This window comes from Tasmannia lanceolata, unplaced genomic scaffold, assembly GCF_043159265.1.
Source record: "Tasmannia lanceolata isolate RefF3 unplaced genomic scaffold, GAP_Taslan_0.1 ptg000008l, whole genome shotgun sequence".
Lineage (NCBI taxonomy): Eukaryota > Viridiplantae > Streptophyta > Magnoliopsida > Canellales > Winteraceae > Tasmannia > Tasmannia lanceolata.
The window spans coordinates 49,452,310-49,477,515 of NW_027518685.1; the positions used below are offsets into that span (position 1 = coordinate 49,452,310).

Sequence of the window (25,206 nt, forward strand, 5' to 3'; positions counted from 1 at the left end):
GCTTCCTCCCCCTTGTCTTCCTTTCTTGCTCTGCCTGCTCGGCTCGGTTAGCTCGAGGTTGTGATCGTCCGCGGATTTAGGAGCTCTTCTCTGTTCGGTCCGGTAATTTTCTTGAGCGCGTCTTTTAGTCGTTTCTTTTTCTGCTTTCATGTCCTGTAGTAACTCTAGCTCTGAGTTCGGTTCTGAGTCCTGTTCAGGGGAGTCCTCTTCCAGTAGCTCAGGGTCTAGCTCGTCAGGGAGGACCCAAAATAATCTGACCAGGACTCCCGGGCCAAATATGGCATGTCCCGATGTTAGTGTAGAAATCGTGTATACTGAGGAAGGGGTGATTTTGGATATGAACACCCCTCCGCTCCCAACGGATAGTTATCTCCGAGGAGAGGCGAGTGTTTGTAGTGACGCCGCCGAGGCGTCCACAACATTCCTCCCAGGCCGGGCCGTTGAGGTCGTAGCTAGGGCCCGGATGGACGCCAATCCCCAGTACAACATGCAAGCTTTTTACAAAGAGAACATCCTTGATGAGTCCAGGCTGGGAGACATTAGGGATAGGTACATTATTCCCCCAAGGTTTGGGCTGAGGGAGGCGATAGAGGGAGATAGGGCTTGTAACGAGAGCTCCGACGTCTATATATATGATCAGTCGTTAAGGGCCCGGCTCAGATTTCCTCTGCACCCATTCTTCGCTGCGGTCCTTCAATATTACGGGCAGGCTCCGGCTCAGGTTGCGCCGAACTCCTGGAGGACGCTGATCGGGTTCGTATACCTAGTCCAGGGCCAGTTTCAAAGGAATTTGTCTGTGCCGTTATTCCGCGCATGTGCGCACTTGAAAAGGCATAAGGGCGGGGGTTGGATCTACATTAGCCAGCGCCCGGAGGTGAAAATGATCACTGGCATTCCCTCTTCCATACACTTATGGAAGAACACGTTCTTCTATGTCGAGGACAGGGAGTCCACCGAGCCCTGGCCAGTCCCTCTAAAGTGGGACACCCCAGATACAATTGCGATGAGCCGCAAGCTGCTCCTTGAGGGCGAGGATATGAGAACGCTTTCCCTAGTCCATGAGGAATTGGACCGTGAGGGCCTCATCTACTGTGCGGAATTCTCTGGGGAAGCGGTTCTGGTCGGGCTTGGCCTTAGTATTGCGACCCCGGCACGTATGTGGCTAGTCTTGCTTTTAAACTCCTTTTCCTCTTTTTTTGCTTCTGACTGGTTTTGTTCGTCTATGTTGTCTTTCTGAGATGCAGAAACAGTCAAAGATAGAGAAAGTGAGGCAAGGAGCCTTTGGAAGGGTCCAGCAGGGCCAGAAAAGGAAAACAGTGGAGATTTCGAGTCCTGCTCCGCCCCTGGAAACGCCGCCCCCAAAGAGCAAGACTACGGTGAAGTTTGTCGGTGCCTACGGCTAAGGAGAAGGGTCCTCAAAATCAGGGGGAACACCCACTGGAGCCCGCCCTCCCCTGGCAAGATCTGGAGATAATGTTTTTCGGCCCAATTGGGCCGTTCAGAAAAATGACTCCGGCCTTGGTGAGAGCCGGGTAGCAGCGGAGCTCGTTAGCAAGGTTTTGCTAAGCAAAGACAAGCTCCAGGTTCTACACGAACCTCCAGCTGCGGCGGATGAGGCCATATTTTCTTACCTTTACCAGGTAAGATGGCCCGTGTGTTTGCTTGTTTTGTCTTTTGTTTTGCTTTCTTGTGTTAACACTTGTTCGCCTGCAGGTTGGGTTGTACTACAACGATCTTCGGGAGAAGAGCAAAAAGTTCTCTGAGGCAATAACTATGTCCGAGGAGAAGAGCGCCTTGCTGATGAAGGAAGGAGAGGAGCTCCAAAGGTCTATTGGAGAGAAGGACGCGGAGAATAAGCGGCTCAAGGAGGAGTTGGCCGCCCAGAAGCAAAAGGCCGCCGAGGCCCTCAACACACAGAGGGAAAGAGCCCGGGAGAGACAGATAGCGGCCGTTGAGGAGGCTGTACAGAAGAAAGAGGATGAACTTATCAGTTTGTCCAGCGAATCCTATAAGGTGGGATTCTTTGATTGCCTTGATCAAGTCAAGGGGTCCAACCCTGCCGTGATCCTGACAGGCTTAGATCTCCCTAACCCATTGGCGCCTGACGACGAGGAGCCGGGCACCGCCACTGCTGCAGAGGTCCCGGTGGCAAACCCATCACGGGGTGGTAGCCACGGGGTGTCTTGAGCCTTCCTTCTTTCCTCCCTGGGTACCGTCCTCTGATTCTTTTTGTATTGGCCCTTAGAGGTCCTATTTTTGTAATGGCCCTTAGAGGCCCAACTTTTGTAATGGTCCTTCGAGGCCCAACTTTTGTAATGGTCCTTCGAGGCCCAACTTTTGCATGAATAGAAATTGCATGTTGTCGTCCATTCTCTACTTGTCTGCCCCCAGCTAATACTGTTTTATTCTAGAACTGTGGGTCAAGAATACTCTGGGCAGACGTTCGACGTGAACTAACCAGCGAGTACCCAAGTTTTGGTGAACTGGGTTTCCAAGACGGTTTGGCTTTTCTGTCCGGTCCCGTTCCGAACCAGGAGTGCGCTCCCGGTCTTTGCGGAGACGAGCCGTGGCGAACCAAGCAACAAGTACCCTAGTTTTAGTGAACTGGGTTTCCAAGTGGCTTTGGTTTTTGCTGTCCGGGCTTGTTCTGGAGCAGGAGTCCGCTCCCGGTCTTTGCGGAGACGACCCGTGGCGAACCAAGCAGCGAGTACCCTAGTTTTAGTGAACTGGGTTTCCAAGTGGTTTTCGTTTTTGCTGTCCGCGCTTATTCCGGACCAGGAGTGCGCTCCCGGTCTTTGCGGAGACGAGCCGTGGCGAACCAAGCAGCGAGTACCCTAGTTTTAGTGAACTGGGTTTCCAAGTGGCTTTGGTTTTCACTGTCCGGGCTTATTCCGGACCAGGAGTGCGCTCCCGGTCTTTGCGGAGATGAGCCGTGGCGAACCAAGCAGCGAGTACCCTAATTTTAGTGAACTAGGTTTCCAAGTGGCTTTGGTTTTTGCTGTCCGGGCTTGTTCTGGACCAGGAGTGCGCTCCCGGTCTCTGCGGAGACAAGCCGTGGTGAACCAAGCAGCGAGTACCCTAGTTTTAGTGAACTGGGTTTCCAAGTGGCTTTGGTTTTTGCTGTCCAGGCTTGTTCCGAACCAGGAGTGCGCTCCTGGTCTTTGCAGAGACGAGCCGTGGCGAACCAAGCAGCGAGTACCATAGTTTTAGTGAACTGGGTTTCCAAGTGGCTTTGGTTTTTGCTGTCCGGGCTTGTTCCGGACCAGGAGTGCGCTCCCGGTCTTTGCGGAGACGAGCCGTGGCGAACCAAGCAGCGAGTACCCTAGTTTTAGTGAACTAGGTTTCCAAGTGGCTTTGGTTTTTGCTATCCGGGCTTGTTTCGTACCAGGAGTGCGCTCCCGGTCTTTGCGGAGACGAGCCGTGGCTAACCAAGCAGCGAGTACCCTAGTTTTAGTGAACTGGGTTTCCAAGTGGCTTTGGTTTTTGCTGTCCGGGCTTGTTCCGAACTAGGAGTACGCTCCCGGTCTTTGCGGAGACGAGCCGTGGCGAACCAAGCAGCAAGTACCCTAGTTTTAGTGAACTGGGTTTCCAAGTGGCTTTGGTTTTTGCTGTCCGGGCTTGTTCCGGACCAGGAGTGCGCTCCCGGTCTTTGCGGAGACGAGCCATGGTGAACCAAGCAGCGAGTACCCTAGTTTTAGTGTACTGGGTTTCCAAGTTGCGTGAGGAGATTTGCAAAGAGTTTCTATCATTCACTTTCAATATATATTTACAAAGTCACTTTCACGCCGGGCAGTCTACTACTGATAGTATTTTCGGAGGTTCTTTGAGTTCCAGGCATGGGGTAATGGGTGCTCCTCCAGCGTCTCCAGCTTATAGCTTCCTGGGTGAATCACCTCTCTTACTCAGTACGGCCCCTCCTAGGTCGGGGAGAGTTTTCCGACCTTCTTCGGTTGGGAGATAGCAGCCTTCCTTAGGACTAGGTCCCCTGCTCGAAATTCTCTGGGGCGTATTTTCGAATTATGATAGTTGGAAACTTTCTGGTTGTAGGCGGCGACCCTGATTCGGGACTCTTCCCGGGCTTCTTCTAGTAAATCGAGATTTGCGCGGAGCCCATCTCCATTGAGCTGCTCATTGAAGTTGGTGACTCTGGGAGATCGGGCGCCCACATCGACGGGTATTACGGCCTCCGTCCCAAAGGACAAGTTGAATGGTGACTCCCCCGTTGGTGTGCGCGGGGTGGTGCGATACGCCCACAAGACATGATAAAGTTTATCTGCCCATCGGCCAGCTTTTTCGTCCAGCCTCTTCTCTATCCCCTGTAGTAGGATTCTGTTTGTTACTTCTGTCTGCCCATTCGTCTGAGGGTGTGCCACTGAAGTAAATCTTTGTTCGATCTTCAAGTCACAGCAGAATTTTCAGAAGTTCCGGCAGTCGAATTGTCTCCCATTGTCTGTGATCAAGACGCGGGGGATCCCGAACCTGCAAACAACCGACTTCCAAAAGAAGGTCTGTACGTTTTGCTCTGTGATCTGGGCTAGAGGTTCAGCCTCTACCCACTTGGTGAAATAGTCAATGGCCACTACTATGAACGCACGCCTTCCGGAGGCCGGTGGAAAGGAGCCCAAGATGTCCATCCCCCAAACTGCGAAGGGGAGTGGGCTGATGATTGGGGCCATGGACACACCTGGTTGGTGGATGGTGGGAGAGAACTTTTGGCATCTTTCGCACTTCTTGACCAGGCTCAGTGCGTCTTTGTAGACACCCTCATTTTGCTACACATTAACCAACAATAGTCTAAAATATTGATCCGTGGAATTTTCTCTCTAAATCTCTCAATCTCCCTCCTAATGTCCGAAATGTCCGAAATGTCCAAAATGTGGCCCGAAAAATTGGAAAAATACCTTGTTTAGTGGCCCGAGTATAGTGAATATTGTAAGAGACCCTCTCTTATGTATTTATATACTTGAAGTTGCCGAAACCCTAATCCAACCCAACGGATCGTCAATCGGGGTTAAATTAGGTAGGGTCGCTTCACAGGCCGAACCCTAATTCTGCTCCGAGATCCGATTTTTATCGAGTCATCAAATCAAGGGTTGAGATTAATTTGGGTGTTTTCTCAATAAATTAAGATCATTTGGTCAAAATTAAATTAATCGGGGTCAGCCCCAATCCCGATCGGACATTAAGTAGCTCAATTGAGGAAAAACATACGAAAACCCACGGATCAATACGAAAAAATGAGAGCCGTAGAAATTATTCAATCCTATGATCAACAACAGATTTTAAACTCATTAATTGGTGGTTTAACGGCTGGGATCATCGATCCAAAGCTGATCGAGTTGGTTGGTCCAATCGAATCGACAATTTGATCAAACGGTGGAAAAATGATCCGCCGTTAAAAACCGACGGCTCTCATTGGATGAAAATTTTAAACTTGTAATTTGTATGGCAATATTGGGCTTAAATGAAAGAGGAGAAATCAAGGATTCCAAAGGCGAAAAAATTATCGAAATCGGACGCCGAAATCTTCAGAAAATGACTTTTTTTAAGTTTCTTTCCGCACTTTCTCTCTCCCCTCCCACACGCATGGGAAAACGTTCCATGATGTCCACGTTCCTATTTTGAAGGCTTTGGGTTGATATTTTAAAAGATTTTGTATATTGAGAGGAGATGTGTGGTTCAAGCATATTGGCCAAAAGAATTGCCTAAAGCTAAAAAGGGGCATTTGTCTTTTTCCAATTGAGTACAAATCTTGCTAAAATTCCAACTTTCACTCCTCATTTGGACGTTCCCAATTATTCTTGATTTGCAAAATTTTGTTGAAACACTTGTCATTATCCTAATTGCTTTCCTAGTTTTGCAAAGAAATCCCATTCATTCAAAGCTCTTTCCATTCCACTCACATGCACGTCCAATATGGGAGTTTCCAATTGATCTCTTTTTCTTTCTCAATTTATAAAAAAAAAAAAAAAGGGAAATGTGGCACAAGTGGCACAATCTCATTCATTGGAGTTGTTTCTAAATTTTGGCAATTCATCTCTACCATTGAAAGACATTCCATTGGTCACAAAGAGAAGATTTTGGACGTTTTTCTCTTGCCTTGAAAAACACTCCCAAGATTGGAAAGAGAATATTACGGTTCTTTGGATCCCCACCATTGCACTATTGCTAATTTCCAATCTTTCAATCATGACCCTTGTTTTTCCTTAACTCCATCTTTAGCAATCCAAGCATTCTCTTCCCTATAAATACCCCCTCTCCCCCTCTTCATTAGACACATTATTTTTCAGCCCTCTCTCCCCCTCTAAATTCCGCCCCAAATTTCCCCTACCCCTCTCTCATTTCTTCTTACCACCGTTTGTGGTGGAAACGCTAAGGAATCGAGTCATCTCCAAGGAATCGTCTTCATCACCTGGAGCAAGGAACGACATCAAGCCTTGGGAGAGGTAGGCCATCATTTTATTCTTCATTTTTGACCCATTTTAATGAACCAAATCTTTTGAAGTCACACACCATTCCTGAATCTAATGAATTGTATATGCAAATGCATTGCCTATGCATGCATCCGTACATCATGTACATGTGCTATGCATAGACCCTTTGTTGCATATAACTAAGTGTATCATGGTCAATTATCGAAATACAGTGTGTGTAAATGATACAGTGTGTGTAAATGTGGAGAATAAGCCCACGAACATAAGCTCAAAGAAACAAATCTGCATGCTATAAAAGTTAATGTTCTGTGTGGACCCAATAGCTCTTAGCTTCCCTCTAAAAAAAGAAGTCGTCCCTCTTTCCCTTCCCTGGCCACTTGGCCATTAAAGCCTAACCCCCATCTCCTTAGCCACGTCCCCATCCTATTAAACCTATGTATCTTAATCCATCAGAAATACCATCAAACCCTTTCATCCCATTAGATCCGTAGTACATACCATACATCCGAGCCACCACCCAATTAGCATCAAACTTCATAGCCCGCACTCCATACCTATATTCCTTACTACCCCACCCCAATCCAACCGACTCAACCCAACCCAATCTGATCCACGCCCCCCCCCAACAGACCCGCACCACCCAATTCAACCCAAACCCAAACCTATATTCCTTACTACCCACCCCAATCCAACCGACTCAACCTAACCCAATCTGATCCATATCCCCCCAACAGACCCCACACTCAACCCAATTAAACCCAACCCAACCTATATTCCTTACTACCCCACCCCAATCCAACCGACCCAACCCAACCCAATCTGATCCATGCCCCCCCAACAGACCCCACACTCAACCCAATTAAACCCAACCCAACCTATATTCCTTACTACCCCACCCCAATCCAACCGACCCAACCCAACCCAATCTGATCCATACCCCCCAACAGGGCCCCACACTCAACCCAATTAAATCCAACCCAACCTATATTCCTTACTACCCACCCCATCCCAACCGAACCTTGTCCCCTCCCCATTAAATTTATATTATATCTCACATGATCCATAACATACCCATACATCATGTTCTTGCATCACAATAGGATAACCCCATAACCTAACAGCATGTATGCCATCACAACAATTCTATGCCCATCAGACACAGCACTCACTTCTATAGCCACATACCCATTTTATAGCCATGGTCACATGCTCCATTTCCATAGCTACATACCCCATCTCCATCAACACCTCCCATGGCCCATCATGTCATATCAAAACCCCTACCTAGAATCCTCTCTCTTAAAGCAAACCCACTACCTGATACTATCTTGGCCGAACCATTCATTCCTTCACCAAAACCTGCAACCTGGGCCTAACCAAGATGCAACCCGGACCTCAACTTGGGGTCAATCCAAATTAACCCAACTTAATCTAATCTGAGCCCAACCCCAACCCGTTTCTAACCTGAGTCCCATCCTAGACCTAACTTGAATTGGCAACCCAAAACCGGCCCTGCAAATGAACCCGACTTGAGTCAACCTGTACCCAACCAAATATAACCCAACCCGATCCAAGTGGATCAGCCCAAACTAACCCATTCCAAGCCCATGGCCCACCTAATCCATAAATTCCTGACCCGCGCCCAACCTGACCCTAACTCAATCCAACTTGATCCAACCCAATTCAACCCAACCCAACCCAGCCGCACAACTTAACCCAACCCCTAACCCGAGCCCCAACCCCGAACCGCTAACCCGAACCCTGAGTCTAACTTGGAACAAAACCCGCAACCTGGACCTAAACCCATCCGAATTACAACTCAAGCCAACACGGGTCTAACCCGGTCTAACCCACTCACTTAGTCCCACCAAACCCAATCCGACTCCATGGGCCTACTCGGCCTAGCCCTAACACTCCCAAACCCAAGCCGTTCCCTACATCATAAACCCTACTCAACAAAACCCAATCTTTCCACCTTAAACCAACCGGACCCCAATCTGGCTCAACCTAAGCTAAATCAACCCGAGTTATTCCAATCCTAACCCGAGTTGCGCCCCTTGACTCACTCGAGTCATATGCCTAATTCAGCCACACCTACCGTTGTCCAACCGGGTTGCACCCCTAGACCCCAACCGAGTTGTATTCCTATGCCTGAATCTAAAGTCCATCTCTTTTGATGACCTTGTCATTCAATCCTTCGGAGCTAATCCCAAGTTTCCAATTCAAAATTCCTCATCCAAGTCTCTAATTCTCAAATCCTAGTTTCCGAAGCTAATCCAAATCCCAATCCCAATTCTCAATCTCAACCACCAATTGGAACTACGTATGGCTTGATCCCCACGACGGGGTACGTAGGCAACTTGGCAAAATCAAGTTCAGCCGCCCCCCTCTCCATCCTTCCTGTTCTCTCACACCCTTCCCCATCTCTTCCACCTTTCTTTCTATCCCTTCTCCCACTCTCAAATCATTGATTGCATGTTTAGTTCTTTGGTCATTTTGCATGATTAGTTACTTGGCTTTCCATGTTTAGTTTCTTTACATGTTTCATCATTTAAAATGTCATGTTAATTGTCTTCGGTAGAAATTGCATGTTTAGATTTTTTGTTTGAATTTGGAACTCTTTGGAATTTGAAAGCCTTAAAGAACCTAAGAACTTTCACACAATTGAAAAATCACAATTCAAGATCAATCGTAAAATCTTTTAGGTTCTGAACTTAGAGGTTGCACTTTAGGTTCCCCAATAGAATCTTAGAGTCCAAATTCTCACAGAAATATTAAGATGCAACTTAGGCCCATTGCATTAGATCTAGGTTCATGTAGCGTAAGTCACTTCACCTCAAATCAATTAATCAAATTCAACTTAAGCCAAATCTCATCAAACTAAAAAACAATCACATAGGCACGTAGGCATGTAGTTGCATGTAGGATGCACTCCTGGCCCGCATGAGTCTAAACTGTGAACGGCCAAATCATTAGTAATGTTTAGATTTCTAAAATAAAACTCGCATTCACCCCCTTAGTTAAACCTGAATAATTAAAGCTTTTAAAAAGTTAGGCAAGGTCGGTGCTATACGCTTCGTGCGGTACACCTTCCGACTTCGTAACCAGGTAACTTACCCAGAATTCTAAACGCAGACCAAATTAACAGAGTTAATCATGGGTCCTAGATCCCTAATCTAGGTGGCGACTCTGGTCAGTTGTTTCTTTCGTGAAGTTAGGACTTTTATCCTAAATTTGTGAAAAAGGCAATCATATTCAAAACCAATGGACAAAGGCGCTATCATCGTAAAACACCACCCTCGTGGGACCACCCCCCCCTCCGGGACGGGATCCACAGTCTTGTCTTAAGGTGGACCAGTACAGGCCTCTCAGCAGCACTTTGATTGCTAGGGCCTTGCCCCCTAGGTGTTCTCCACAAATCCCTTCGTGCGTCTCTTGCAGAGCGTATGCGGCGTTGCTTGGCCGGAGGCACATCAGGTACGGGAGGGTGTACGAACTTTTGTACAGGCTTTCACCATCGAGGGAAAACCCGGCTGCTCTCTATGTCACTTTGCGGGCCTCCTTCTTGGCTTCGGGGAGTTTTCCACTGCGCAGGTAGTCGATGATTTCATCCATCCAGCAGGACTCGTGCTCCACCTGCATCACTTCAGTGGCCTTATTTTCGATACTGGATTTCTGTAGAAACTCCATACATATACTCCCAAGAGTGGTGTATCCGGATGCGGCCAGCTTAGACAGCACATCTGCTTTTGTGTTTTCTGTTCTGGGGATTCTGATGACCTCAAAACTTTTGAACTTGCTGGATAACTGGCGGACCTTGGAGAGGTATTTGATCATGCGCTCGTCGCGGGCCTCATAGACCCCTTGAATCTGGTTTGCAACCAGCTGGGAGTCACAGTATGCTTTCAGCCTTTGGGCGCTGGTCTGGACTGCGAGATTCATTCCGGCGATGAGGGCTTCATACTCAGCCTCATTGTTGGATGCGCAGAATCCGAACCTCAGGGCGTAATCTAAAGTGAAGTTGTCAGGCCCGGTGAGAGTCAAACCGGCTCCACAGCCACCCTTGTTAGAAGATCCGTCCACGTACACTTCCCAGAGCGGTTCGGTGGCCGATGGATCCTGTTCTGCTGGTATGTGGACAATTTCTGCTTCAGTTCCATCTTCCATTCGCTCCTCAGTGGCGGTTTTCTCCCCAACCGGGGTTTGGAAAATTTCAAGTTCAGTGCTCTGCTGGGGGATGGTGCATTCAGCCAAAAAATCTGCCAGCACTTGAGCCTTTATTGCTGGTCTAGGCACGTACTGGATATCGAATTCGCTCAGCTCCACGGCCCATTTCATGAGTCGTCCTGAGGTGTCCGGCTTATGGAGAACTTGCATGAGCGGCTGATCGCTCATGACCTTTATTGTGTGGGCTTGAAAATACGGCCTCAATTTTTTGGCTGCCATGACCAGGGCGTAGGCCAATTTCTCGACCCGCTGATACCTGATCTCGGCGTCATGCAGGACCTTGCTGACATAGTAGACCGGTTTTTGTTGGCTGTGTTCTTCACGAACTAGGACGGCTGCTAGAGCCATAGGGCTCACGGACAGGTACAGGAGCAGTTCGTCTCCCGGCTCTGGTTTTGTCAAAAGCGGTGGGGAGGACAAGTATTGCTTCAGTTCCTCAAACGCGGTCTGGCACTCAGCTGTCCAGGGTACAGTCTTGATTCCTTTAACGGCGTTGAAGAAAGGCAGGCATCTCTCTGCGGACTTCGAGATGAAGCGCCCGAGTGCGGCCACCATTCCCGTTAGCCGCTGCACTTCTCTGATGGTTTTCAGCGGAGTGAGCTCCACCACGGCCTTGCTCTTCTCTGGATTGGCCTCTATCCCTCTTCGGCTTACCATAAACCTTAAGAACTTTCTCGAGCTGACGCCGAAAGTGCACTTAGTGGGGTTAAGTTTCATGTTATGCTCTCTTAGGACCTGAAATGTTTCTTTCAAGTCGGACCCATGATCTTGTGCACTTTGGCTTTTGACCAGCATATCGTCGACATAGACTTCCATGTTACGACCGATCTGATTCTGGAAGAGTTTGTTCACGAGCCTCTGATGCGTGGCCCTGACATTTTTTAGGCCAAAGGGCATAACACGGTAACAGTACGTCCCCTGATCCGTTACAAAGGAAGTCTTCAGTATGTCTGACTCATACATTCTGATTTGATTGTATCTGGAGAAGGCGTCCATGAAGCTTAGTAGTTCATGACCTGCGGTGGCATCAATGAGCTGATCGATTTTTGGGAGCGGATAGCTATCCCTGGGACAGGCTTTGTTCAGATCAGTGAAGTCAACGCAGGTCCTCCATTTTTCATTTGTCTTCTTGAAATAAACAAGAGGGGGGTGAATTGATTATAACACTAAATTTTGCCTTTTTAAATTTAAGTATTGAACCTAATTTGAATTTTCTTCTCTTGATTAGATTTTGGTTAGTTCAAATAAGATCAAAACAAAATAAAATGCCAAACCAAAATCAAGAATGAAAGTGCAAGAAAAAAGGAAAGAACACATCGATATATAGTGGTTCGGGCAAAGCCCTACTCCACTCTTCTTAAGATCGTCCTTAAGGATTTCCACTATGCGAGACATCCACGATGCCCGGCTCCGAGGCGATTACAATCCAAGGGAATTAAATAAGGATGCCCTTCCACCTTTACAATGACTCTCCTTCTCCACCGAGTTCTAAGCGGTACTCTCTAGGGTATTAAGATAGGATGCCCTAGCCACCTTTACAAGAAAAGAAGATGAATAGCTTGGCTTCTCTTGAAAGCTTGATGCACGTTGTAGTCCCTTGAATGCTTCTCTAAAGTAGGTTGCAAGTTGAAAGCCCTAAATCCAAACTTAAAAGATTTGCAAGTGCAAGGCAAGCTTGGAGAGAAAACAAATTCTTAAGCACAAATGGGTTGCAAGTTTGTTTGAATGCTTAAGGAAGATTTTCCAAATATTCAAGAGAGGAAAATAATCCTCTTGAATGTGTATATATAGCCTCTCAAGAAAATATGACCGTTTGGAATTATAAAAATCAAAAACTAATTTTTAATTCAAAAACCAACGGCTCTTTTCTTGGCTGTCGCGATGTTCTCGGAGCTCCGAGAAATTCTCGAAGTTCCGAGAGAACGGCCAGAAGAAGAAAAATTCTATTGGACCATTTCTCGGAGTTCCGAGAGAATGGCCAGAAGTTTTAAAAAACTACTTGACCATTTCTTGGAGTTCCGAGCTCGGAGCTCCGAGAAAAATCTCGGAGTTCCGAGAAGCCTAAAATAAGCAGATTTTTATCTTTTTATTGCTTATTTGATTTTGGGCTTTTGGAACTCAATTCCTAAGATAATTTGGAATGTTTATGAGGGTCCCAACATGTTGGTCCACCGCATAACCATTCGCTAAAGCATTTAAGGTCTTAAGTGTTTTTTGAAAACTCTTTTTGAAAAACCTTGCCTTGACTTATAAATCTAAAGAGAAAGGATGTACAATGAAATCTATGTAACCTTCAACTTCTCTTTAGCCTTGGTCTTCAATTGATCTTCCATTTTGTGTATGCCTTGGTCTTCAATTGATCTTCCATTTTGGGTATGCTTGCTTGAGAGATGATGTGAGCTTCACTTAGCTCCTTTTGACTCTTGTGTGGTACATCTTCAAGCATGACCATGTGGAGTGTTGGTTTCTTCAATGATCAACCTATCTTAACACAACACTTCAAGGCAAATTGATTAGTATTCAAGAACATAATCAATTATGTTTAGAATCATCAAAACAAGATAGGAGAGTAGACCCTTAGGCTTACACTTCTTCACCAGGACCATGTTTGCCAGCCAGTCCGGGTATTGAATTTCTCGAATGAAGTCAGCCCTTAAGAGCCTCTCCACTTATTCTTTTATCGCCTGCCGTCTTTCGAGGGCCAAATGTCTTCTTTTCTTTTTCACCGGCCTGCAGGTAGGGTCAACACCAAGTCTATGCATGTTGACCTCCGGGTCTATGCCGGGCATGTCAATGGGAGCCCATGCAAAGGCGTCTGCGTTGTCTTGAAGAAACTGGGTGAGGCTGTGCCGGGTGCTGCTGTCTAGAGACGAGCCGATCTGAACGACTTTCTCATCTTCATCTTTGCATAAGGGGATGTAGATGAGGTCTTCGGCGGGCTGAGTCCTCTGGGCTTCATCCCTCAGATCGAGTAGCTCAATCGGCAGCGATTCCACCGCATTTTTGCCCTTGAGTGCCATTGCATAGCACTCCCTGGACTGTGGTTGGTCTCCTCTGACTTCTCCCACACCGTTTGGCGTTATGAATTTCAGCTTCTGGTGATACGCTGAAGCGACGGCAAGGATCAAGTTCTGGCCAGGACTTCCCAAGATAGAGTTATAGACCAAAGTGGCCCTCACTACCAGGAAATTAACCATCACGAAGGCCTGACAGGGCGACTCTCCGACGAGGACTGGTGTTTAATCTGTCCTGCCACTTTCACGACCTCCCCTGAGAAACCGAACAGATCGGAGTTTGCCGGCCTCAAACGGTCTTCTCCGATCATCATTCTTTTGAAAGCATGATAGTAAAGGATATCGGCCAAACTCCCGTTGTCGACAAGGATTTTCTTCAGCTCCCAGTTCGCGACGAGTATTGTCAGGATCAGGGCGTCGTCGTGCGGCAATATCAAGTTGTCGAGATCCGCATCTGAAAAGGAGATCTCATTCTCTGACTTCATCTTTTTGCTGCATGTGTGCACGACATTGACTCGGCGTGCGTATGCTTTTCGAGCAGCAGATGTTGTGCCCCCGACAGCCGGTTCACCCATAATCGTGCCGATAACTCCCCTTGGCTGGGATCGGTGTGCCTCTGGTTGTGGACTGGATGGCTGAGGAGATTGACCCCGGGCAGGGGGCGGCTGTGACCGTCGAGGGCTCCGGCCATGGGGACTCTTCTCTCTGCGCTCTCTTGTGTGGCCGTCACTTTGGACATACCTTTTCAAGTAGCCCCGGCCAATCAGCAGCTCGATTTCTTCCTTGAGCTGCCAGCATTCGTCTGTGTCGTGACCGTGGTCCCTGTGGAACCGACAGTACTTCGACTTGTCTCTCTTATTTCCCTTGGAGATCATTCTGGTCGGCCACCTTACGAACTCTTCTCCTCTGATAGCGGCCAGTATGTGTCTCCGGGAGGTGTTGAGAGGGGTGAAGTTCTCTTCCCTCCTCTGGGAGGACTTCTCTCTTCTGGGGGCCTTATCGTCCCTACACTGCTTGGTAGGATTTTTGTCCTCAGAGGATCTCCTCCGATTTGAGTCCAGAGCCGCCAGTGTCTCTTCCACTGCTATATATTCCTCCGCCCCGGCCATCAGATCTGCCAGTGAGTGTGGATTCTGGCGAGCCACTGACCGGCGGAAGTCGTTGGATCTAGCGCCTGTGAGGAGCGCGTTCATGGCGGCTGAGGGATCCAAATTCGACACTTGGAGTGCCTCCCTGTTGAAACGGCTGACGAACACTTTCAGAGGTTCGTTGTCCTCCTGCCGCAAGGCCATCAAGGATGCTGTTGTTTTCATTGGCCTGCGGCTGCTCATGAAATGGCGGACCAGATCGTCCCCAAAGTCCTCAAAGTTGCTGATGGACTTTGGTTTGATCCTTGAGTACCAGTCCCAGGCCGCACCAATCAGTGTGGTCGGGAATGCTCTGCAGAGGAAGCCATCGGACGTGCCGTGGAGGAGCATCATCGTTCTGAACGTTTCCAGATGGTCCACAGGGTCGGTGGTCCCGTCATATTGCGGGACGGTTGGCATTTTAAACCCCCTGGGTGCTGGTGCATTCATAACATCGTCGGTGAACGGCGTTCTGCTCGAGAACGCCCAGGGAGCAGGCCGGCTCTGATCTTTTGCCAGCTCTTCTATGCGGTGGTCCATTTCTTCTATCCTTCAAAGCATCGGATCAGCTCTATGGTCTGGTCGGTCCAACGACCTGTTTCTCTCCACTGACGGGCTTGCCGCAGAGCCGGACTGACTTTCCGGACTCCTTCAAAGAGACCGGGATTTTTCTTGCGGTGCGCAGTCTTCATGGGCTCGGTGCTTTCGCGCAGAGCGGGACCGCGACCTCCAGCGGTGGTGGGTGGGGCTCTGTATGGGCATGCCCGGTTCTGGAGTGATGGACTCGCCTTGTGAAGTGGTGAATCTGCTCTTCACCGTGGCGTGCCGACTCTCCCCTGTGGACATTCGACCTTTCCTGAACAGGTCGTGGAGCTTCTGGAATATGTTGGGAAGGCGCTTGGATTAGTTGTTGGTACTGACCAACAAGAGCTGTCATTTGTTAAAAGAGAGCTTGAACTTGATCTGGAGTGGGCGCGGGATCGAGGTGTCCCGAACAAGCCGGGCTCTGTTCTGCTGTAGCAAAAGTAGCCACCACCTGTGAGGCGATTCGCTCACTCCGGGTCCTGTGAAGTAGCACGGCTCGGGTAGTCCGTGCGGTTGGTACCCGAGCATTCCTCCGTCCTGCCATTTTGTAAGGGGATTTGAACAGCTTTTAGTTCGTGGTCCCACGGATGGCGCCAATCTGTTAGGCCTAAAATTGGTAACATATACGGCAGTGACGTCAGAGCTGAGCTGGAGGACCCGAGGAGCCGAAGTGAATAAGCTGAGTCCTGCGCAAGAGCAAACGAGGTCAAAAGACCAACCCGGAGTTCTACTCCGGACAGGCTCTTCGACACTCAAGTCAGTATGAGCAGGAGTGCAGAGCGAGTTTAAGAGTGGTGGGTGAGAAGTTATTACCGTCAATTATGAGCCCTGAAAGGCCTTTTATAGAGGGAAACCTGGGGTGGTTGGATTACCTACCCCAGGACAAGTGTCGACCTGTTATAGGTTTAAATTTACCTACTCTTCAAGAAATTAATAGATTGCCCTTGTGCAACAGTTGGGCCTGTGGTGGGCCATCCTGGGGCCACGTGTCGGCAGCTAATTGGCTGCTGTTTTTATACCCTATCACACCCTATCTATGTCAGGACCCATCAAATGAACGCTTTGGATCATCCAAACAATGTGGGCCCACATTATTTGGATGATTTTTTGGTAGTGTTTGGATTCGGGTATGGGCCCACATTATTTGGATGATCCAAAGCGTTCATTTGATGGGTCCTGACATAGATAGGGTGTGCCCAAAAAATCAGCTCCATCAGATGATCCTAACCCTTCAATATATGGACGAATCTTCAGCTGAGGGAGCAAACCTTAAACAAATTGAAACTACAGGGGTGTATTTGTCACGTTTTAAACTATAGGGGTGGAAGTGGATGTGTCAGAAACTAGAGGGGGTGTAAATGTAATTACCTCAAAGGTAAAAACAAAGAAAGCAAGTAAGGTGTCGAAAAAAAAAAAAAACAATAAAAAGGTCCAATTCAACTACTAACCGTGTCTTCGAGGGGTTTCAATTGAAGGAAAGGTCAACTTTTCATTGATTTCTGCTGGATCATTCAATCTACTTACGCGGCTTTCCGAGAATGAAATGGAGTTGACAAATCTTCTACGATCAGGTAACACGAATCAAGACGGGTACCATGAACTATGATAAACTCTGTACATAGTCAAACAATTGGAATGCGTTGACAAATAACTCAACCGTAATGCCAAGAAATAAGAGCCCTCTATCCTTTCAAGGCTCTAACTCAAAAATGCGCAGATTAAAGTTTCAGGTTATTCCTGCCTAGAAAGTTCAGACTTTCGTTTGCCTTCCCAAAGCTGAAAACGATGAAAAACAAGAAAACGCCTCTCTCATTCTCAGTCTGGTTTAACGGTTCTATATATTCATATCTAGTGCTTCATTTGTCATCTTTTCTTCAGTGATTCCCTTGTTTCTTATTGGTTATGAGGAATGATATCGTCTTGGGGGCTCCCAAGATGGCATCTCCTGAAACACTCGATCGCTTTAAAGCCTACTCTATCTTCTCAAATTCCCGCTTTAAAGCCTAGGGAAGTCAGCGGTCTATTATCTTTGGGGACTTCATTGGAGAGAGAGAGATGCGATTGGACCGTTCTGGTGCCATTGTTTTGTGTGGTAAGGTTGACCGTTCCCATATATATATATATATATATATATATATATATATATATATATATATATATGAGAAAACGGTTTCTACACATATGTGTAGAGAGTTCTATAAACACTAGCTTAAAATACAGTGGGGGCCCACATTGTTTGGGTGATCCAAACCATTCATTTTAAAGGCCCTCACATGGATAGGGTGTCTACAAAAAATCAGATCCATAGGATCATCCCAACCCTACGATTTGGGGAGGTAAAATGGATGTCTTTAAACCTTCACAAATTAGCCCATTTTTTGCCTCCACAATTCGAATGGTTAGGATGATCCTATGGATCTGATTTTTTATGGACACCCTATCTATATGAGGGCCTTAAAAATGAATGGTTTGAATCACCCAAATAATGTGGCCCCCACTGTATTTTAAGCCAGTGTGTAGATAACTTATCTACACATATGTGTAGGAACCCCTCTCTCTCTCTCTCTCTCTCTCTCTCTCTCTCTCTCTCTCTATATATATATATATATATATATATATATGTATATATATATATATATATATGTATATGTATGGGAAAGTGGGACTCTGGAGTTGCCACCTGCAGCCGCTCCTCTATCCTGCAATTTTGAAAAGTTTAAAGTCCAAAGGACTCACGGAATTTTCTCTTTCCTAAATAATCTCCATAAATAAAGCACAAAATGAGACTATCAATTCCAATCTATCATTTGATATTCCCTCTAGATAAAAAAGTATCTACAAGAACCCCCTCAAAATTTTCTTAATTATCGTATTTCTAAGAATAGTTGTGCCACGTGGCAGCCCCTCTTCTATCACACAATATTAAAAAGTTTGAATTCCAAAAGACTCACGGAATTTCTCTTCCCTAAATAATCTCCATAAATAAAGCACAAAATGAGACTATCAATTCCTATCTATTGTTTCATATTCCATAAAAACGTATCTACAAGAATCCCCTGAAAATTTTCTTAATTATCGTATTTCTAAGAATAAGGGATCTGCGAAGGGATTTGATGGAATTTATGGCAGTATTCATCTTTGCAGCGTTTACACATGCTTAAAACCTGTAGTCGTAAATCCAATCTTAACGATTTCCTTTCCTATTTCATCAGGAAAACGAATCGACCTGAAGAATCGACCCTAATCGGCATAAATCTCCCCAAAATCAACTCATTACGATTAGCTTTGCTCTTCTCCGATTTCTCACCTATTCTCTGAACTCGAAATCCAGGGAAAACAGAATAGAAGGCAAGGAAAAAAAATTCGTGGGTCTCTCATATTCTCAGTTTGCCTTCTGGAATGGGATCCCCGGATAAGAGCAATCTCATCACTGGTGAAGGAAAAAGGGAGCCCAACATCGTCAGTGTTTCTAAAAGCATCTAATACAAATTCTTTCGGAAGAGAAGAAGAGTGTTGGTTAACGCTCCAAATTTCTTTATTATTATTATTTTTTTTGTTATGGTTTTGTTTGATTTCTGATGGGAGTGTTTGCGGTGTTTTTTATTATCATAAGAAGAAGGGAAGAATGTGGTGAAGCGAAGAATGGTGTTTGCCGTTATTAGTTTTAATAATTTTCCTCTTATTGGGGTTGCTTTTTCATTTTTTTTCTTGGCGTGGTAACTTTACCGTGCTGTGGGGACTTGGAAGCAATTGCCATAATGTCCATTTGCGTATTTTTTTCTATTTCGCTCATCTAAAAAGGCTACTGATTTTTGGAACCTAATAATCAAAACATTCTATATACATTGAGCTTTGCACGGGCAAGTGAGTAGTTTAATTTCTCTTCTTTCATTTTGTCGTTTTATAAAACTCCTTAACCGTCTACTGCTTACATATCTTTTGTAGACTGCAGACTATTCATCCTTCAATGACCTAAATAAAAGAAGCTAGATGGTTCTTCTTTCTTTCATTTAGTTTAAGCAGCTCCCTTTATTTTAAATTTCTCTGAGGGCCCGTTTGGATGACGAGAAGATTTTGATTTGAAATTCTCACATTTGCAGCCCTTTTTGCGTTGACATTTGGATCCCGATCAAATCCTTAAATTTCCAATTCAGCGACTGACAGTGAAAAAAATCAGATTTCCAAATAAGCTGTGGAAATAAGAAATTGGAAATCCACAGATCTGGCAGTTTCTTTCACCCTCTTGGCTCCTCAACCTCTCCCCTACAGCAGGAATTACCCCTTTACCTCTCTGTCTCCCTCAACATGAGCTGGCAGATCTATTCATTTTGTACTGAAAACTCAATTCCAAATCCAAATACAAAATCCAAGGTATCCAAACGGGCCGTAATTGTTTGTCGCTTTCATTTCGTCTCTGTGTTCTACGTTTTCTTGGTGTATTTTTTTCTCAACGATCTCTTGTTATCATGTTTCTATAGTTTTAAATCCATAATTTTTATCAGTTCCAAAGCTTTTGATTTCACTCCTTTATTTATAAACTTTACAACTCAAAAAATGATAAGACAAGGTGAGTCCCTGTCAGTATCTAAACGTGGTAGTCCAAATATCGGTAGCCTTAATGGATTCTATGATCTTGATGCACATATATATATATGAGAATAGAGTTCATGCGCTTAACCGCATGAAAGTTACCTGCGGTGGCAAGCTAAATCGATTCCCATTGGCTGAAAGAGAGAAGCCGAAGCCACTTGCGCTGGAAAACATAAAACAAAAAAACCAAACAGAGGGTTTCGAGCTCTTTATGCGTGAGAGGGTTTCAAGCTCCCCATTTGTCTCGCCTCTCCTCTTCCGCCAAAGGGATTTTGGCGCCTCTCTCCGTCTAGCATCTCCTCTTCTTCCAAAGGGTTTCTCGCCTCTCACTCTCACTCAAGTTCTCAGGTAAGTGGTTCGAACCTCTCTGTTTTTTTTCTTCTTTTAATCTGTGAGAGGGTTTTGTTTTTTTACAGCTTTTGTTTTTTTTCCCTCTTTTTTCGTTTTTTCCTCTCTAGGGTTGGGTTTTTTTCTTCCCTAGTGAGAGGGTTTCGAGCTCCCCCATTTGTCTCGGGTTTTCTTCAACCGCTTGATGGCTTCTCTGCAACCATTTTTCTTCCCTCTGTTTTTTTTTTCTTTTAATATGTGTAAGGTTACGGTTTTCACCCTTTTTTTACAGCTATTGGTTTCTTCATCTTAGGGTTTATGATCTTATGATTTGGCTTTTAAGATGTTAGGGGTTTAGGGTTTAGGTTAGGGTTTTCATCTTTTTTTAAAGATGGGTTTTTAAAGATGGGATTTAAGGTTTTTCATCAGATTCTTACCAAATCTGATTTTTGTTTTAGGCTTTAGGGCTTCATGGTTTTCAACATCATAAAAAAGGTTTTTTCATCTAAATTCTCTCATCTTTTTCTCTTCAGTTTTAGAGCTCTGTACAAGCCCCCAGTTGAGGTCAAAGAAGAGGGGCGATTCTACAATGTTTCATTTTGTTTTATTTTCCTCTTCGTTGTGAATTTTTCTGGGTTTCCTTGAATTGTCATTCTTATTTATATACTGTGACTTTGTATGGATTTGGATCTGTATGAATTTTCATTCTTAAATCTATTCTTTGTTTGTTCATGTGATTTTGTTGACCTCAAAAATGTCGATTGGCACAAGTGAAGAAATCCTAGACTTATTTGTAATCACTCTAACCCAGTACTTAAAAACTCAGATTCAGTAATGGAATTGAATTGTGTTACTGGATTGTTCACTTGGCCGAGTCAAACATTGTTTTTTGGGTTAAAAAAAAATTAAGGCTGATCTTTTCTAATCTTAAGATGACATGAAAGGGATCAGACAAGATTTTAATATTTTGCTGACCTATATTAGTTTTCTCCTATAAATCCCACTTCCTTTCATTTATCTTCAACACAATCTTTATGTTCAAGAGATGCATGCCAGTAACCCCTAATATATGAAAACCCTACTTAATAAATGAATTAAGTAGGGTTACCTACTTTTTTTGTTTAATTGAGATACGTGGATTTGGTCTGGAATGTAAGTGTCATTTCCCTTACGTTGGCTTAGTTTATTTCATAATGCTTTCTAAGGAATATTTACATACGTTTTAATACAGGGAAAGAATGGTTACAATTATTTCAAATGGGTAGATGAAATGCAAAGAGGAGTGGGACGTGAAGTTGAAGAGAATGCGGTGCGACGGTACCTATATGAAGAGGGCGGGAAAATCAACGCTCTGTGAAGAAGTACTTGTGAGAATCATATATTCCATCATGTTTCTTATGTTGATAATAATTATCTTTTTTGTACTCGTTATTGTAAATTACAAATGAAGACTCAATGAGACAGATGAAATATGTCCTGTACTTGTTGTATGAAGTGTTTGAAATTTTTGGATATAGCTACTTGTCTTTAAAAACTTGTGGATCAATGTTTAATGTGGTGGATGAAATCTTATGTTTCCAAGAATATCTGTTCGAATATGTTTGCAAGTATTCTTGGAAACAAGGAAAATTTTCATTTCAACGCTACATGAGTTCAATAGACTGGAAATGAAACTAGCATTTAAATGACTAATCCAGAGTTTGTTGAAAGCATGTAGTATTGGAATGATTTGTTGCAGCTCGGATGGGCCATAATATGGTGGTCGCGACTCATCTAATGTATTGAATATTTGCACTCTAATACTTGATTTTAAATGCCCCATCTGTTGGGTCCTACTCTGAATGACTGGCGCCCTAGAAATTACCCTGTTTTGGCCGTGTTACACTAGTCAGAATGGTTGGTGCTTGATTGTCTACCAACAAAAAAATGGTAACTAAAGACGGCATAAACACTGCAAAGAACTGCTCAAATGTCCTTGCTCTAATATCAATTTTGACAAAATTCATGGTTTTGCCAAGCAGTATAAACCAACGAATTTTGCAGACCATGATCTAATGGATGGATGGAATACACTCCCTACAACACAGGTGATGGCCAATGGTTCCGATCATCAAATTTGGCATCAAATGTACATTGGCTCATGCCACTGTGACGGAGTTCTGTCCCAGCACTAGTATAACCCCCCCTAAATCTATTCTCAGTCACCAAAATCTGACCAATTGATCGGGTCTATTTAAAAAACAAAGTGATTGCCTTCAATTACATTTCTTACAATTGACATTCTTTAAAGAATACTTTATAAAGGCATGAACAAACTACGGCTTGCTATGGCCATGTTGTTCAACTCCATTGTGATAGCAATACCCAATCAAGATTGCAACACATAGGTAATGCCATGTATTTTTGTACTCATAATGGCAAAGATTTAGATGTAGAGCAGTAGACGTTGGTCTAACCTCGTCCGCAGACGGAATTAGACCAACTTTATTTTTAATTTTGCAATTTTCAAATCACCCATTTTGTAGAATTGCTAAGATTAAAAGCTGTGCAGACTTGCTTACCTTTTTGTTTTTAATCTTAGCAATTCTTTTAAAAAATGGGTGATTTGGTGCAACAGATATCCATCATGAGTCGATACTCAGTACCTGTATCGCAAGCTTAGCTCTTTGCCCTTATCAATAGGGGCACTGCACTCACCCTCTTAGTAAGGCTATACTAATAAAGGCTAATAGAGCACCCCTGAATATTATTATATTAAAGTGTAAACCGCTTTCTTTACTTGCTCTTTCAATTTGCCTTTCTATCTCTCTCTCAAGAGAGGTGATTAGCATCTTAAATCCGGCCAAGAAAAGGGGAGCAGACAGTGAGTTGGAGGACGCTGCAGAACGTCTTGGATTGATCAACCAGGTTAGATCACCTCTTGGATATATGCTAATTGACACATAATAGCTCAATTAATTTACAACTGCATAGATTAAATTCTCTACAAGTCATTATTTTAATGTTACAATAAGTCAAGGTCCATTGTGATTTCATATCAGACCAGTTCCTATTCATAAATTAGCTCCAACAAACAAGAAGTTCCCTGCTAATTCTCTATTAATATAAAGAGTTACACCAAACCCTTCTCTCTGCAACAGTTAATCGCTCCATCGTACATTTCCTCGAGGCCATACTTGAACTTGAATCCTAAATTAACCAGCTTCTCACTAGAGAGGCGAACTGGCTCTTCCTCCTCTTCTTCCACTTCCCTCGATAAGCTAAAAAGATTAAACACTTCCGATCAGCAACTGCATTGAGAAAATAAAACAAGGAGGGAAGATAAAAATTTACTTTGGTGGGATTTGGAATTCTGGGTATCTTCTAGAAAGAAACTTAGCCAGCCCACGAATTGGGATGCTTAGAGATGAACAAATGTATCTGCCCTTTGCTTCTGGGCATTCAAAAAGGAATATCTGTGCAGAGGCCACATCGTCTATATGCACGAGTGTTGTCTTCTTGAGTACTTTGCAATACTCCTGATCACCTGAAACATTAAGGCAAGGTAAACCAATGAATGCCTGAATAAGAGTAGAAGATGAAGTAGTCCTGGAGATTCAAATCCAATAGGGGAATTTGGTAATAAAGAAACAAGGGTGATTACTCTGAAAACATATGTAATTTTATAACTTGAAATCTAGTTTCTTTCATGGGAAGGAACATACAAAAGAAAGGACTAAGGAAAATACACAGATCAGCACTACATGCCACGAAATCTTGAGATTTAAGCTTCGAAAAAGAGAGAACAAAGCATTCAGAACATCTTACTGCTAAACCTTACATTTTCGTAATCCATTTTTTGGGGTAATTTATGAAAAATTGCGTTTTAAGTCTAGGATTTCTTCACTTGAAAACCATGAAGCCCTAAAGCCTAAAACGAAAATCAGATTTGGTAACAATCTGATGAAAAACCTTAAACCCCATCTTTAAAAAAAGATGAAAACCCTAACCTAAACCCTAAACCCCTAACATCTTAAAAGCCAAATCATAAGATCATAAACCCTAAGATTTAGAAACCAATAGGTGTAAAAAAAAGGGTGAAAACCGTAACCTTACACAGATTAAAAGAAAAAAAAAAAAAACAGAGGGAAGAAAAATGGTTGCAGAGAAGCCATCAAGAGGTTGAAGAAAACCCGAAACAAATGGGGGAGCTCGAAACCCTCTCACTAGGGAAGAAAAAAACCCAACCCTAGAGGGGAAAAAACGAAAAAAGAGGGGAAAAAAACAAAAGCTGTAAAAAAACAAAACCCTCTCACAGATTAAAAGAAGAAAAAAAACAGAGAGGTTCGAACCACTTACCTGAGAACTTGAGCGAGAGTGAGAGGCGAGAAACCCTTTGGAAGAAGAGGAGATGCTAGAAGGAGAGAGGCGCCAAAATCCCTTTGGCAGAAGAGGAGAGGCGAGACAAATGGGGAGCTTGAAACCCTCTCACGCATAAAGAGCTCGAAAGCCTCTGTTTGGTTTTTTTGTTTTATGTTTTCCAGCGCAAGTGGCTTCGGCTTCTCTCTTTCAGCCAATGGGAATCGATTTAGCTTGCCACCGCAGGTAACTTTCATGCCGTTAAGCGCAGGAACTCTTTTCTCTCTCTCTCTCTCTCTCTATATATATATATATATATATATATATATATATATATATATATATATAGAGGAAAAGGATTGTACACTCGACCGTACCTAAAGTTAGGTACGGTAGAGTGCCAAATCACATGGGTCCCCCATTTTTGGTGGGCATCTAAACCATTCATTTGCAAGGCCCCATCATAGATAGGGTGCATACCAAAAATCAGCACCATTGAATCATCCTAACCCCTCCAAAACTGGAGGCCAAAATGGGCAGATTTGTGGACAAACACTGTCTGTC

General features: G+C 44.5%; 2 long non-coding RNA genes across 4 annotated transcripts; one reads left to right on the forward strand and one right to left on the reverse strand.

The window, feature by feature from the left end:
* Window positions 1–5,970: 5,970 nt before the first annotated feature.
* LOC143885349 (uncharacterized) lies at window positions 5,971–21,818 on the forward strand. 2 transcript variants are annotated; one of them, XR_013253214.1, is made up of 3 exons: window positions 5,971–6,446; window positions 18,600–20,325; window positions 21,536–21,818. It is a non-coding gene; the product is annotated as an uncharacterized LOC143885349 (long non-coding RNA). The 2 variants fall into 2 exon arrangements; XR_013253215.1 differs by lacking the exon at window positions 18,600–20,325.
* A 1,413-nt stretch (window positions 21,819–23,231) lies between these two features.
* LOC143883633 (uncharacterized) lies at window positions 23,232–24,816 on the reverse strand. Of its 2 annotated transcripts, XR_013252452.1 has the most exons (3): window positions 24,643–24,816; window positions 23,638–23,830; window positions 23,232–23,564 (listed from the first exon to the last, which is right to left on the reverse strand). It is a non-coding gene; the product is annotated as an uncharacterized LOC143883633 (long non-coding RNA). The 2 variants fall into 2 exon arrangements; XR_013252451.1 differs by lacking the exon at window positions 24,643–24,816 and having other exon boundaries at window positions 23,638–24,140.
* Window positions 24,817–25,206: the final 390 nt, after the last annotated feature.